We start from the raw sequence: 12315 nt of genomic DNA on the forward strand, positions 1-12315 counted from the left end.
GCCCCCCCCCCCCCCCCCCCCCCCCCCCCCCCAAAAAAAACCCACAAAGCAAGGTAAAAAAAAGTTCCTACAGCAGCAGTTCATAAGTTGAAACTGAGTAGAGAACATATATGTTTATGTATAGTATTGCATGAGTTAATAATGCACGTGCCCTGCTTCTCCATCTTGCTCAACGGTCGCCTTGTCAAGCCACGCAGCACCAGCTAGCCTTCCATGTACTCGGCATATGTGTGTGTGTGTGTGTGTGATATATGATGGGTGGGAACTTAGAACTGGGAATTATAGGCTCTGGGAGAAGAGATGGGGCTATTAAAATTAGACTTCAGATGATCATCCAGTGCTAATGGCGATTGACGTTTGATATGCGCACGCTTCTCATTTATAAGGAGGCAACCAAACGTTGAGTCAAATGTGCAACTGGAGTATGAGACTAGTTGTATCTAGGGCAAATTACATTTTATTCCCTGTGATTTAATGTTTTTATATAATCTCCCTATGATTTTAAAAACTATATATTACCCCTCATGATTTAGATTAAAGTGTCAAAGTGATGAAAATAGTCATTCGTAACGGAACTTTTAAAAATATCGAAATTACCCTTATAAATACATGACATACTAACCATGTATGATTTTTATGTTTTATCATATAACCCCCTTATAATTTGATACTTTATCATATAATTCCCTTATGGTTTTTAAAATATACACATAACTCTCCTTGGTTAATAAATAATTTCAACTTTATATAAGGGTATTTTTGACATTTTAGGTTACTTCATTACGAATGATCATTTTCGTCACTTTGACATTTTAATCTAAACTATTAGGGGGTTATGTATAACTTTTTAAATCATAGGGGGTTATGTAAAAAAATATCAAACCACACAAGGATAAAGTGGAATTTGCCCTTGTATCTATCTTGTAACAACTACTCAACTAGGATGAGGAGGGATGGGGGCCTCACAAGTTAAGCTCTTATTATATTCAATGTAAAATCATGTAGCTTTATAATAATCTCTAATTTAGTTATGTGAGTTGATAAATTTAAGTTAGTTTTAGAATAATCTCTAATTTAGTTATGTGAGTTGACAAATTTAAATTTACACCCAAGCTATATGCATTTACACAAAAATTATAAAAATTACATTAGCTAATTTGAACTGAGCAATACTCAACTTGTGAGGTTACTCATCCCCTGATGACTGACACCAGAAGAGAGGGGAGCAGGCCAACCGATACTATTTAGACACATACACGTAGTTTGTAGTGGGAACCTTCAACATATATATATATATATATATATATATATATATATGTATATATATTACTTAACCCCCCCTCCCCAACCCCCCGAGGAAGAGAAAGGGTTGAGAAGTATGTAGGACCACTCTTAAGTGGAGTACTAGTGAGAAGAGCAAACTAACAAAAAAAAAAGTTTGCAAAACTTTCTGTTCCTTTTAAATGGACGTTCCAAATTAGACTAATCACTTCTCATTTGAAACATTTGGCGTACGGTAGCTGATGTGAATTTCAGTAATTTGTAGTTGCATGTGGTGTACATTTACATTAAACTCTTCTCATTAACGTATGGTTGAGCCTCAACAATTGCAACTTGAGATGTCATCAAGAGACAAATTAGAAAAATATATATATATGAACATGAACATGAACATGAACATGAACATGAGAGGATGGAAATCGGAATGTCGTCCGCCGCTTAAGTTTTAAGGTTGTCCATAATCATTAGTTGCCACAGAACGTGCAGTACCCTACTTGGAATGCGTCGCAATCAAAACAATTTTGCATGCCCTATATCTCTGGGGACACAATTAAGCTGGATTCCCCAGACTGTTATGGATCATAGATAACTGCAAAATATCTTTGGACAGGCCACCCACCCAAGGGCTTGAAGCTGCTATATGATATCCAACCCTAGAGTTTTCTTTCTTTCGTTTGTTATTACATGACCAGAAGTGTTCCCTTGAACCCCTCCCTCCCCACCTTTTGCACGGATAAAAGCTGTAATGACTGTTTATGGTGACTGAGATGAAGCATGCCCAACCGAACACGTATGGTTTAGAAGTAACACATTCTCTTTTCTTCTTTCCTTTTGGATTCTTTAATTTGGAGGGTTTGTAATTTTCAATAGGAATTGAGAATAATATCTCATGTGTCAGGTTTGAGGTACCTCACCCAGACAACTAATTGTAAAAGATCATATGATGGAAACGTCATGGGGCTCAATGGAGCATGTTCATATATACATCCGAACCTTCTTTTAAATTGGTTTTATTTGTTGGGGCCATTCGCGAAGGCCGAATCAATTATTTCCCAGATGGGTTTTACTGTTTTCCATTAATTGTTTTACAATCCCATCGAAAAAGAACTTGATCCCTTCCAAATTCCAGCCACGTTCTTTCTTTTTCTCTTGGCAACATCAAGTCTATCAATTCCTACCATTCTATAGGTAGTATGATTTTTCTCATCACTTTTCTTCTTCTTCTTCTTCTTTTGGTTTGTCTTTCTTCGTTACAATCAAAATTTTTTCGCCTTATAACTTCTGAAAGGATTTCTAGGTAGCTGAATCACGAGATATCAAGTACGAAGACACAGGAGTCAGGTGAATGTATGTACCAGTTCAAGATTAGGTCATCTCAACACTAAACAAAATGCCTCCAAAATATCAGTGAAATTCCTAATAGCTCTCTTATATGACGTGCTTGTGTTGTAATTAATTGGGAGCTGCATATGTTGGTTTAATTACCTGATTGTAGAGAGAGAGAGAGAGCTTATTGTGTGAGTCGACATCCACATTCTCCGCAAAAAGATTGACAAAATCTTAGACAGCCTATGGGAGGAGAATTGCGAACTATTATCTAATCTGCAACTGGTCCAGGCAGCAGAAGAAAAGGCAGACGCAAATGGTGGATACAAATCGAGAATACCTTTTCATGTTCATTACTAGACTCCCCCACACCTACCCTTCTCTAACAGCGTATATACTTAATAAGCTCTTGGAATTCAAAATTAATAGCGCGCACACATATATATATATATATATATATATATATATATATATATATATATATATATATATATATATATATATATGTCAACACAAATTAGTTTAATTAATAAGAACGAGTTACTTCTTCACAAATAGTTATGCATTCAAATGAATATCGCTGTCAACGTAAAAGCTGTGTTGATGAAACATTTGGAAGAATCTCTATGAATGACCTATGATCCCAGCAGCATGCCCTAACCTGTAATAATATCTGAAAGCTTATATATCTGCAACCTTAATGAATGTACGTACGGCTGAAATGAACACCAATAGCTTGAGCGTGAGCCTGAACTCGACTCATACGCAGAATCAACTACACATCAAGTTTGGTTTGCCCCCAAAAAAAAATTACACTTGCAGTAGTAGTAGGTAACGAACGACAAGGTTCTCCCACAGATCGACCATACTTGATGTCCAAAGAGTAAATTTAATTCTTTTTCTGCTTAAGGATTAATCAATTTAAAAGCAAGAGTAGGTACCTGATCTTTTTTTTTTTTTTTGGGTTGTGATTGGGACTGGGTTCCACTGAAAGAGATTTGAGTAGGATCCAAGTGTAAATACCCCAAATGCAGTAGGCGCATCCCAGAATTTCTCAATACTAATATAAATAATCAAATGAATTCAGACACATCATTTTCCTAACTATATTTGACATCACAAGATCTAAAAGAAATTATCTATTAACAGAAGATTTAAGAACAAGAAGAAAGAAAAAAGGTGGGATTAGTTAGTGCTCACTGAGTTGGTACTCCCTTTAAAAAAATCGTAACCAGGGTGAAAAAGGGGGAGACATGAAGCATTATACCAGCAGGTAATGCCATAACACAGCTAATTACTTTACTAATATAATGGACATACCACTTCAAAGACAGAGGCACATTTAGTATTAGGAGTAATTCGTTTCCCGGTGGCAAAATAATAGGCAGAGCAGTGGGGTTCTGTTAATTGATGTGATGTAAGTAGAATGTGGGCCTTCAAGTGTCACATCCCCTGTGTTTAATTACTATAAACCATACTTTTCTTGACTGCACACACTACTGATACTGATATATATATATATATATATATAATTAAAGTACTAATGTGTGTGTATATATATATATATATGTTTACGTTGGACTCGTTGGTTGTGACAGTGATGATTACCATTTGCGATTTGTACATTAATTGGAGTCCTTTCAGTATGATGCGTCTCACTCGTGCACAGTTTTGGCCACCAACCTTTCTTCATCTTCTTCACAGCTGGTAATTTAGGGTGCACGTAATTAAATCAAAGCTTAACTGGCAAAAGCTAAAGCTAGCCGGTCTTGGAACCTCTAATTAGGAGCACACGACCCATGTTTTCCTCATTACTCTTGGAAGTATGCTACAGCTGAAAAGGGCCATCCAGCCCTGCTTTCCTGGAGGAGTTTTAGGGCTGACGACAGTTTGGTACCCGCACTCAAGACATACAGTGGGTGGGAGACACCTTTCCCCCTTATCGGGCAACCAAATGCATACATACGTACGTTAAATAATTTTTCTTAAAAAAAAAAAAGAAAAAGGCCACCTGCCATCGTCAACGTGGCGCAAGGTTTTGGTCATCAACCTTTTAGATAGAGCATCTACAGTAGCTGAGTATTATTATTGCTCTTGCGCTCTCTCTTATTTTATTACAATCTTGCATTGATTCGGTTTATCTATAGATTAACCGTCCTTTTGGAGCTCAGACAAAGAGCGTCTATTTTACTTTTTTCTTTGAAAAGTCCCCACTACGATTGCCTATTTGGTCTAATCCAATCCAACTTTTTAAAGCATCAGAAATTGTCTCGTCTATCTCTTTCTTTTGTTTGTTTCCCCAAAACTACCTTGGATCCGTCAACAGGGAGTAACGCATTGATTAAAACTGATCATCACACCCCCCCGGAATTACACGGCGTGTAGGCATTTTCCATGTGATCTTCTCGAAGAATAATCAATCGCGAGCGGCTGGATTCGATTCGTCTGCAGCCCAACCCGCCTGTCAACTCAACATCAAAATCAAACTCAATCGCCCTCCCTAATTTCTTCATGTCTTCTCAGAAGCCTCTAAATCCCCAAACTTTCTAGCTCTGCGCTCCCATTCCTTATGGAATACATTTTTATCAGCTAATTTGTTATTTTTTCCTATAATTTTTTAATCTAAGTTGAGAATGACAAAATAGTAAAAATTTACAAGGGAAGAAAACAATTTTAGATCAAATATTTAAAACGGTATTCATATTTGATTGTTTCCTCGTTTGAGGAACGGGATGTTGATACTTTTGTTAGGCTCTTTATAAATGCAAGCTTTTATAGGACAATTTTTACTTTGCTTATGTCCAATAAACTAGTGACACGCACACATACGTACATAGAGTAGTTGCAGTAGTAGTAACACGTGGGAAATAGGTCATTTACGTTTGAGTCAATTTAATAATGGATTTTCTAAAATTATCATCTAAATTTGGAGCGCCTGGTGGGTTCCTGGCATATTTCCGATTAGAACTGGGTAATAAAAGTATCGGAGGACAAAAAATGATATTAAGCACTAAAATCATCCGTTTCAATTCTAAAATCGCTCGTTTTCATTCTAATAGACTAAATTTTAACTTACGTCATGTACCACGGACGATTTATGCAATTCTCCACTTATTCAACTCAAAAAATGATATGATAGAAACTAAAACCATTCGTTTCAATTTTAAAACTGCTCGTTTTCATTCTGAATCTTAACTTACATGATATACGAGGGACGGTTTATGCAATTCTTCCTTTATTCGACTCACATTTTTTGTAGTTTTAACTTGATAATCGGGTAGTTTATTAGATTAGATAATTGTTTTTGGGTTGGTTGTTTCTTTTTACTAAGTTTCGTGGGTTGTAAATAGACCTTTTGTTCGAGTAATTTTGTGGAGAGTTTAGAGGGTTTTTTGAAAGTCCACGTAAGCTACTTTTGAATCTTCTACTATGTATTTCGGGAATTTCATCGCTGTTATATGGATTATATACACAATTTTGTGTCAACGGTCAAATACGAGATTGGTCCCGAGTTGTTTAGAATCAGAGAACAAGTTTTCGGAGGAGCACCTTGGTAAGGTTATAAGCTTTTGTTGTTTGACTTGTGAGTCTAAGGATCAATCCTAAGACAAGTGTCTCTCCTGAAGAATAAAGTCCGATGCAAAATCTTACTGACACTGAAAAAATAGCAGCGTAGCTCAAACAAAAAAAAAGAAACGAAAATGCAGCTTTATCATGCCGGTTGTATATCTATTTTGTCTCCAGCCTGAGCCAAGCTTTCCTTTTCCGCCTATTATATGTAGTTACCCATTACAAAAGAAAATGCTTTGGTATACTAATACCTCAGTGCCCAATTGGGACGTCGCAACGTCCATTTATATGGTTGAAGTGGACGGCAAAAGAACGAAATATAATTATAAACGCTGTACGGAACAAAAGAGAAAACCAACTGAAACAAAATCTCTAATTCTTTCTTCTTTTTTTTTGTTTTTGGGTTTCAACAAATCTCTAATTTCTGTCTACTCAAGTTGCAAAATTAATCTAAAAACCAAACAAAAATCTGGGTTTTCTTATTGTATGGTTAAACGAATGCAAAGCTGAAGATTTTCCAGTCCTTGCGCCAGCCCCTGCAGATTCTTTCTTCATGGGAGGAAAAAACAAAAAACAAAATAGAAAGAGAAGGAATTGGTTTCTTTGCTAGACGGCACCAGCAGCGTCCATTTGGGATTCTGGGACACAGACTCAGATTTTTTAAATTGACATTTCACCAATTAAATGAGTGCCATTGAGCCCAAAGATGATTGATACCCGAAGAATGAGGCTTGTCACTTGTGCGACTCGACAGAGACGCTGCAATTTGTTGGAACCTATGGACCACGCCATCAACAACAATTCAACTTCGTCGGCCGGCCGACTCAACTCAAAAAGAAAGTAATTAAGCATATGTCTCTCTCACATTAACCTTGACGGTTGCTATATGCGAGGAAGGCACTGATTCCTCCCTACTCTGCTGCTACTTCCCATTACACAGCAACACCCATTTGTTCATGGGCAGATCTGTACATATATGTATATAGTGAACTGCATTGTTAATTTGTTGTACATAGTAACGACGACGTTGTAGCGGCCCTTTTGAATCTAAGATTGGGCCACGACTCTTGATAAGAAATTAATCGAGATCACTACGAACTCCTCTTCTAAGATGACTTGTGAATCCGGCCCAACCCCCTTGAAGGCAATTATTACCAAGGGGCTTCAAGTAGAATCCGTTTTCCTTTGGCGCGTAGAATTACAAACTCCTTTCTCCCTAAAAACTTCATTCCCAATTTTTTTTTTCCCTACAAATCCCATTCCTCGTAAAATATTAAGGAAAGCTTGATTATGACATTTAGAAATTGATTATACCAGACACTAGAAATAGAATACACCTCGGAACCAAACAAAATCTTGTTCAGTTAGTTATCTGAAAGCAATTGAGCTTCATGAAGAAATAGCTCGCCACTCGGTCAAGAATATCCTTAGTGCTGGACTTTGCCAACTTTGCAGAGGGGATGCTGTTGCAATAACTGATGCACTGGAGAAATATCAGGTCTATTGGTGTTGTATCGTTTGAAGGTTACTTGGCATTCATTTGCTTTTACAGGACCTAGATCCCACTTTTCCCAGAACAAGGGAGTACAGATTTTTAGCTGTAAGTATTTATCACTGCGAAAGAACAATATGTGTCAGTAACCTTTGGGTTCTTAACATGCAATCCTCATTATGCTTGCACGGATTCTTGTCACTGCAATTCTTTTTTAGTCTACTATATCATTGTTTCCTGAGTTGATACATCATCATAGAGGCCTTTGGCATGTAACTTCATGGTTTGAAGAAAATGCCCATATTTTTTTTCTGCGGCATATCAGGATTTGGCTACTGCAGTTGACGAGGAAGATGGTGCAAAGTTCGCTGATGTTGTCAAGGAGTTTGATAGCTTGACTCCTCTGGTAAATGGTCTTTTTCCACTTAATCTTGTTCTATTGGTCAGCACTAGTCATTCGAGTGGGAAGTGAGATTGGTGCAGTAACTCTAGATGTTTTTCACTCTCATCTCCAACTTACTACCTCAACAGAAACTTCAAGCCACTACTCTAGCTCTTTTTTACCTGACGGTCTTCTCCTGCTGCTATTGAAACCATCTTCCATATAACTTTCTGTATGACAAGCACTTACTTAAAGTCGTCCACTACATTTCTGTAGGGTGCATGGAAGACCACGCTTCTGTTAAAAGTGACCTGGATTAGTCAAACTCTAATGGCTTCATCTTTATCAAAAGTTTGCTAGATAGTTCTTGGACTGTGCAGCAACTAGCTCTTTGTTTTTTGGCTACTACAAGATATGATACCATGGCAATAAAGTAGACAAGTGGATCACTCCAAGCTTCTTGATCACTCCAAGCATTTGAAAGGTTCTTGTTGAAAGGAAAAAACGAAAGAAATCCAAAGGCCCTGTTGCTCGGCTTCTAATGTTCCTAATTTTCACCATGAAAATTGTGTTATTGATAGATGTCTACTCTGTTACAATGAGTACCATTAATTAGGTCTTAAAATATCTTGAAAGATTTTGCACTCCAAAAGGTAGTATAAATAAAGCTAAACTACAATGACACGATTGACGGGATGAAATAACCGACGAGCAAAATTCAATAATGTGTCTAGATTATGAAATGGAAAAATGCGCTTGATTGCTCTAACTTATTAAGGTCAGCAGAGAAGGTGAACATGATAGATAGGAAGGATCTCAGGCAAATAATAAAATGAAGGCAAGGATAAAGATGAAGCCATCAGAGTTTGAATAATCCAGGTCACTTTTGGCCACGAAAAATGTTGAATGACCAAACTATACTATTTTAAATAGTTTAGTAACTATTTTGGCCATTTACTCAAAGCTCCTTGGCAAGCGTTCACTATTTCAGTTTCATTCTGTTGTATTTCTTGTTAGTATATCATTATTTTTAGGGAGGATGTGCGGGTGTTTGGTGTCTATGATTAAAGAGAATTTTAACATAGTTATTTGTTGGTGGTTGTGTTGTTATTTTATGGAATTTCGAAAGTATTTAAACTAGTAGGAGAGTAAGTGAACGAAGATAAGAGTGAGATATCATACTAAACGATAATATTTCATAACATATGTTTCAATAATAGATTTTCTATAAAGGTCATTTAAATCTCCCTTTCTTTATATTATTATTCAATTTGCATTTCATAGATTACAAGTAATTTCATTAGTTATATGTCTGTTCTTGGGGTTAAATATTAATCAACCTGTCGATCAATAAGGATTATAATACATGTAAAAAAAGTCATTTAAGTTTTCCTTTCTTCAGATTATTATTCAATTTACATTTCATGGATTACAAGTAATTTCATTAACTATATGTCTATTTTTGAGGTTAAAATTCATAGCCACACTCATTCTTTTATGGTGTGAGATTTTGTTTCACATCTTTTTGATTTTTTTGTTCATCTTTTTAGTTTTTTGTAGTAATTTTTAGTTTTATTTATCTGCATAAGAAAGCATTCATTGTTCTATAATATAAGAAAGCACTTATTGAAGTTGTTTGCTTGAAGGAATTTCTACAATTTCGTCATTGCCTAAAAAAATTGAATTATTTCTATTACTTCTGCTTAATTAGAAGGTATATGTAAAACATTACCAATATGAATGGCTTAGAAATGTTTATTCTATTAATTCATCAGTGGTTAAATAATTCAAATTCAAATCATCAGTATACCATGTAACCTACTAATTCACAATGCTTCACTATCAAAATGAATTCCATATATGAATCACTTACTACATGCAACAGAAAACACACCATAACTGAACTAATTAAGATGCTTTTTTGGCTTACCTTATTCCAAGTATCCTCGAAAAACTTTTTCTTGCAATTATTCCAAACCTATTACATCATAATCACACTATTCAAATTACACAGACCAACCAAATTCGTGAAAAAAAATCATAATATTATACTTAAATTACGTAACCATAGTTTCAAATTTTGCGATGGAAGCAGTCATCGAATGCTACACTACACCAAACCCACCCACATAAACAATAAAATTAAGGAACAAAACTCACCTTAAGTTGAACCACCAAGAATAGTTTCACCCGAAAATTATTTTGGGATGCGGAGTATAAAGGTAGTAAAAATAGCCCAATCCTGAAAGCCAAAAGGAAAAAAAACTGAAGAATGTGAAGGAGAAGGCATTCGAACAACCATAATCGATGCTGAGGCATTAATTCATTAACATACCCACGTTTTCTTCAATTTAATTGAGATATAAATGGCAAAAACAATTGAATATGTTTAAGGCAATTGAATATTCTCAAACGGCTTGATGCTCTGTTTAGCCTAAAACCGTCCCTCTATACTTAAACAACTCTCTCATCTCTAAACCCTCCATTCTTGAAAGTAAGATTACAGGAATGTGTCTTCATTTCAATTGCACAATAAATACCACACTTCAAGTAAATATGTCTGTAACACCATTTAAATAATTACACCAATACATAAACTTGTATGATTTGTACCCGATACAAAAACTATCATAAAATAATTTCACATTCATAAAATATTCAAATATCTGCATAAATAAACGCTTTAAATGTATAAACATGAAGAAATTTCTGCAAATATACCAAAATACATGCTATCATCATTTGTACGCAAGGTTAAAAATAAACTCCACATCATTTCACATTTCGAAAATGCCCCTATTCATGGGATTAAAATTCAAAACCTCTCTTTGGCCATTACTCATTCTTATGTAGAACAAGGATATCTTGTTTGTCTTCGGGAATGGAATGGACCCGAGTACGGCTCAATTGATCGTTTAAAGGTCGCTGTTACACGCGTAGACCGTGTATATATTTGTCTGGACCGACAAGGACGACGATCCTTCCCTTTCCGGAGAACATCCAAATTTAGTAACGTGAGAAGTAGTATCACGCAAGCATTGGCAATTCTGGAAGGAAAATATCTTCTTTTTTTTTCCACAATCAAAAGGACCTGGCCCCACTTCAGGCCCCAACCCTTATTCGGGTTGTTGGATTACCCCATTTTCGTTACTGGAACTCGAACCGGTGACCTACGGGATACTACCGCATGTGGTCACCGGCTGAGCTACCCAGGAAGGGCTGGAAGGAAAATATCTGTCTGCTGATATTAAGAGTCTCTTTTTCTCTGCATAACACACCTAATATGATGGAGTAGGAGCATATTTTGTGTCCTCCGGGATGCATATGCTGTATCTTTGAATAAATGTCCCATTTACTTACTGCGAATGCTGCCGATATTCCAAACGTAATCATTTTTTTGTTTCTTTCCGAGTAGAAAACACTACTACGGATCGAGTACCTCCAAATTGGCTGGTGAAAAGAATCTTATGCTATAAGATATTGGTAGGTTAGCTGGTCTTGCTGTATTATCTGCCTTTGAATATTTGTTGATGTTTTTTGGTTTTAATTTGGGGAGTACTCTTGTATTATTATTATTATTATTATTATTATTATTATTATTTAAATAAATAAAGTATAGGCACATTAATGACCCAAAGACTGTACTGTTATTTAGTGATCAGTGGCATGGAACTCCGTGGACCAGAATAGTTGGAATATCTAATAAACTAACCAATGGGCTAATCTCAAATATCATGCAGTAATTTTCTTGATTTCGCACACAGTCACGTCACGCAGCAGTGATCAGTAAAATTAGGAAAAAGAAAAACTGAGGATAATAATAATAATAGGATCAGAAAAAAATGTCGAATACGTTAAAAAGTGGAGTAGTAAGCCGCTTATCCTAACTAATCTTACTTGACCAACATTAAAAAGGGAGAGGGCCGACAATTAAATTAATCAGACACCGCAATCAATCATCCAGCGAATCACAATCAAAAAATCATCCAACGAATGAAACAAAAAAAAAGGCACGGCACCAACAACGTATAAACTTCCAAGTATAAGGTACAAGTGGTAGCAGACTAACTAACTAGTGTAATATTTATTTGTTCCGAAAAATAAATCTGATAAATCAGTAGTAGTTTTACAAAATCAGCTTTTATTTTTATTTTTATTTTTATTTTTATAAAATAAAATGTTGAGAAGAGAACGGGCCCTTTGCCCGTTTGCCCGTTTGCCGTCTCTCGTCACCCTCTTTCTTCCTGCACGCTGACCGCTGGTA

General features: G+C 35.9%; 1 long non-coding RNA gene across 1 annotated transcript; it reads left to right on the plus strand.

The window, feature by feature from the left end:
- Nucleotides 1-7440: 7440 nt before the first annotated feature.
- LOC140010017 (uncharacterized) lies at nucleotides 7441-9308 on the plus strand. The gene is made up of 2 exons (XR_011817274.1): nucleotides 7441-7777; nucleotides 7995-9308. It is a non-coding gene; the product is annotated as an uncharacterized lncRNA (long non-coding RNA).
- The last annotated feature ends 3007 nt before the right edge of the window (nucleotides 9309-12315 follow it).

This window comes from Coffea arabica, chromosome 6e (genome assembly GCF_036785885.1).
Source record: "Coffea arabica cultivar ET-39 chromosome 6e, Coffea Arabica ET-39 HiFi, whole genome shotgun sequence".
In the NCBI taxonomy this organism is placed as follows: Eukaryota; Viridiplantae; Streptophyta; class Magnoliopsida; order Gentianales; family Rubiaceae; genus Coffea; species Coffea arabica.